This window comes from Nicotiana attenuata, unplaced genomic scaffold, assembly GCF_001879085.1.
Source record: "Nicotiana attenuata strain UT unplaced genomic scaffold, NIATTr2, whole genome shotgun sequence".
Taxonomy (NCBI): domain Eukaryota; kingdom Viridiplantae; phylum Streptophyta; class Magnoliopsida; order Solanales; family Solanaceae; genus Nicotiana; species Nicotiana attenuata.
In genome coordinates this window covers 436,978-441,542 of record NW_017670336.1, presented here as the reverse complement: position 1 = coordinate 441,542, position 4,565 = coordinate 436,978, and the positions used below count along the sequence as shown (strand labels likewise).

Sequence of the window (4,565 nt, the reverse complement as noted above, 5' to 3'; positions counted from 1 at the left end):
CCTACATATGAATGTGAACACTGTGGTGCTTACTTCTGGTACGAAGAAAGAATCAACAAGAAAATCAAAGCTAAAAAACCAGAGTTTTCTTTGTGTTGTAATCATGGAAAGATACTCTTACCAAAGCCAAAAGAACCTCCCACAATTTTAAAAAACTTATTATTCGGATCAGGTAACAAGAAAATCTACTTTTACCATACTTCAATTGTATCTGCAATATATGAATAATTATTTATTAACCAACAAATACTTTTATCTAGGTCCAAAAAGTAACCATTTCAGAGATAATATTAGAAGTTATAACTCAATGTTTTCATTTACCTCAATGGGAGGAAAAGTTGATGCTTCTGTCAACCAAACAAAGGGGCCAAGAACATTCAAATTATCTGGACAAAACTATCATCAAATCGGGAGTTTATTGCCTCCTGAAGGATCCACTCCCAAGTTTGCACAATTATATATATACGATACAGAAAACGAAGTTCAGAATAGAATTCATGCACTGGGGTTAGTATTTAATTATTCCAAATTTATATATGCATGAATAATCTAACAAAAACAAAAGTTAGACCAATTTTATAAAACCTATTTTTATGCAGTCGTGGTGATAGAATAAACCAACTTCATGCTGAAATTGTTCAAGATCTGAAACAAATGCTTGATGAGCAGAATGTTTTGACAAAGTCATTTAGAATGGTGAGAGACAAATTTCAGGAAGATAGTCACTCCAAGTTTAGACTCAGATTGATAGGAAAACGTAACTATGATGGAAGAAGATACAACTTACCAACAATTTCCGAGGTTGCTGCTTTGGTAGTTGGAGATTTTGATGTATCTAGATGTGACCGAGACATCATCGTTGAAACACAATCTGGACATCTACAAAGGATAAATGAGTTGAATGCTGCCTATTTAGGTCTTCAATATCCTTTATTAGTTCCATTAGGTGAAGATGGTTATAGGGAAGACATTCCTTTAAATGGAAATGACGAATCAAGTGGAGGAAGGCATTTTGTTAGCATGCGTGAATATTTCGCATACAAAATTCAAGAAAGGAATGGCGAAGTACCAACAATTGTGAACTCAAGACGATTATTTCAACAATTCTTGGTCGATGGATTTACAATGGTTGAATCGTCTAGGTTGAAGTATATCAGAACTCATCAAAAACAATTGCGAGCTCATATGTATAAAGGATTAGAAGATGCAGTTTTACATGGAGAGATAAATCCTTCTTCTCAAGATAAAAGGGTAATTCTTTCATCCAGCTTCACAGGGGGTGCAAGATACATGATTCAAAATTTATCAAGATGCTATGGCAATCTGCAAGTGGGCCGGATATCCAAATCTCTTCATCACATTTACTTGCAACCCAAAGTGGCCTGAAATTAGTAGATTTGTAAAGAGCACGGGCTTGCAACTAGAAGATCACCCAGACATTTTATCTAGGGTGTTCAAAATCAAATTGGATCGTTTAATAAAGGATTTGAAAGAGAAACAAATTTTTGGATCAGTTAAATCAGGTATATAATTAAACTTTTTTAATAAATTCTTATCATATTTATAATCTAATTTAATAAAGCATTTTGTCTTACATATAAATTACAACCACTTACCCCAATCGCAAATTATTATTTTTTGCAGTGATATATACTATAGAATTCCAAAAACGGGGGTTGCCTCATGCACACATATTGCTCTTTCTTCATAAAAAATATCCAAATGTTGGAGATATAGATCAAATAATTTCAGCAGAAATACCAGATGAATCGGTCGATTCGTATTATTATAAGGCCGTGAAGAATTTCATGATGCATGGCCCGTGCGGTTCTGCTAGAAAATCGTCTCCTTGCATGCGTAATGGTAGATGTACAAAACACTTTCCAAAGAAGTTTGTAGAAACTACCACAATCGATGAAGATGGATATCCTATATATAAAAGAAGGGACAATGGTAGAACTATCCAGAAAGAAGGTATTGAATTGGATAACAGGTACGTGGTGCCACACAATAGGTATTTATTGTTGAAGTATGGCGCACATATAAATGTTGAATGGTGCAATCAATCTCGATCAATCAAGTACTTATTTAAGTACGTTAATAAGGGTCATGATCGTGTAACAGCAGCTTTTTCTCAAAGTGTGCATGAGGAAGACTCATCGGCTATTGATGAAATAAAAATGTATTATGATTGTCGATACATATCACCGTGTGAAGCTACTTGGAGAATTTTTAAATTTCCAATTCAACATAGAGAACCTTCGGTAGAAAGACTTTCCTTTCATCTACCAAATGAACAAACAGTTATTTTCTCTGATGATGATCCAATTGATGATGTTGCCAATAGACAAAGTGTGAAGGAATCAAAGTTTTTAAGCTGGTTTGAGGCAAATAATACATATGAAGAAGCAAGAGAATTAACATATGCAGAATTTCCTCTTAAGTTTGTGTGGAATAAAAAACAAAAAAAGTGGGAAAAAAAAAATTCTGCATTTTCAATAGGGAGAATATTCTTTGTACCTCTTGAAAGTGGAGAGCAATATTACCTTCGAATGTTGTTGAATGTAATTAAAGGACCTAAGTGTTATGAGGATTTACGCAGAATCAACAATCAGGACCATTTAACTTTTAGAGATGCATGTTGTGACGACCCGACCCGTCGTCTCATGAGTTACCGCTCCGTTTCCCCCATTTTATGCTTCTTCATGTTTCGTTATCGTATTTGGTGTGTTAGAGTTGATTTGGATTGGTTTTGATAAGAAATGAGACACTTAGTCTCTTTAAGGAAGACTTAAGTTGGAAAAAGTCAACCGGACGTTGACTTATGACTTAGAGAGCTCGGAGGTGATTTCCGGTGATTCGGTTAGCTTCGGGAGGTGATTTGTGACTTAGGAGTGTGATCGGAATTGATTTTGGAGGTCCGGTGTAGAATTAGGCTTGAATTGGCGAAGTTAGTATTTTGGCGAATTCCGGTTGATAGGTGAGATTTTGATCCGAGGGTCGGAATGGAATTCCGAGAGTTGCTATAGCTTCGTTATGTCATTTTGGACTTGTCTGCAAAATTTCATGTCATTCGGACGTGGTTTGGTTGGGTTTTTGATCAAAAATGGAATTTGGAAGTTCTTGAAATTGTTAGGCATGAATCCGATGCAAATTTGGTGTTTTAATGTTGTTTTGAGCATTCCGAAGGTTGGAACAAGTTTGAATAATGTTATGGGATATGTTGGCGTGTTTGGTTGAGGTCCCGGGGGCCTCGGGTGTGTTTCGGGGTGGTTTCGGATCATTTCGGGCTGTTTTGCAATGGCTGAAGCTGGTATCTGGTATTGTTCTTCGCGTTCGCGAGGGTCACTTCGCGTTCGCGAAGAAGGATTTGGCTTCTGGGGTTTTGTTCTTCGCGTTCGCGAAGAGAGCCTCGCGTTCGCGAAGAAGAGGCAATTATGTTGTGCAGGTCTTACTTTGGAGGCCCGTATCTCTCAATCTACAGTGAATTTGGAGATGATTCAAAAACAAAAGTTGTAGCTATTTGAATCTAGTTTCCATAAACATATTATAATAGTCATTTGAAGTTGTGTGTAAAAAGTTATGACCATTACATTAGAGGCTGTCCGAGCAGAGTTTGGAAAATGAATTTTTGGAACTTTGTTCTCCGCGAACGCGAGAGGAGGACGGCGAACGCGAAGGACAAATCCCTGGGCAGCAGAATAAAGTCCAAACTTCGTCCCATTTGCCATTTTTGACGATTTGGAGCTCGGATAAGGCGATTTTTCGGGAGATTTTGGAGAGAACAACGGGGTAAGTATTCTTAACTCAATTTTGGTTGTATAACTTGAATCTATCACTAGTTTTGGTGTTTAATCCGCGGATTTTGTTGGAAAGTATAGAAAACCCTCTTGGATAGAATCATAGATTTGAGGGTCGAAATGTTATGGGAATTGGATAATTTTTGTATGGTTAGACTCGTGGCGAGATAAGGAATCCGATGATGTGAATTTTGTAATTTTTCGAGAAGTGGGCCCGGGGCTCGCGTTTTGCTAGTTTCGAGATCTTTGCTATTTTTCGATTGTTTTCGATTGGGTATTGTTCCCTTAGCATATTGTGATGTATTCGCTCTGATTTTGGTTAGATTCGACGCGCGTGGAGGCCGATTTGAGGGGCAAAGGCATCGCGAGCTAGAGATTTCACCGGTTCAAGGTGAGTAATGATTGTAAATGATATCCTGAGGGTTTGAAACCCCGGATTTGCACATCATAGTGCTGTATTGAGGTGACTTGCACGCCGGATAGCGAGCGTGGGGTAGAGCACCGTTGGGGATTGTGACTTGGTTCGTCCCGATTGATGAAATTACTACGTATTTGACTGAAACTACTTGTTATCATCATAATTTGGGTTGATTGCCATGTTTGGGCTTCGTGCCAACTATGTGAATCCTTCAGGGATTGATATCACTGTTTTCGCATTACTTTGCATATTATTTGATCTCGGTCCAAGGTTTTAATACTCTTTTGCAAACTCAGCCGTTTTTCTAAGATTTGAAAACTGAAATAATATTTTATTGACGTTTTGAG

At 37.4% G+C, this 4,565-nt stretch overlaps 1 pseudogene; it reads left to right on the top strand.

The window, feature by feature from the left end:
- Positions 1–260: 260 nt before the first annotated feature.
- Positions 261–4,565, top strand: part of LOC109238028 — a 14,270-nt pseudogene continuing 9,965 nt past the window's right edge.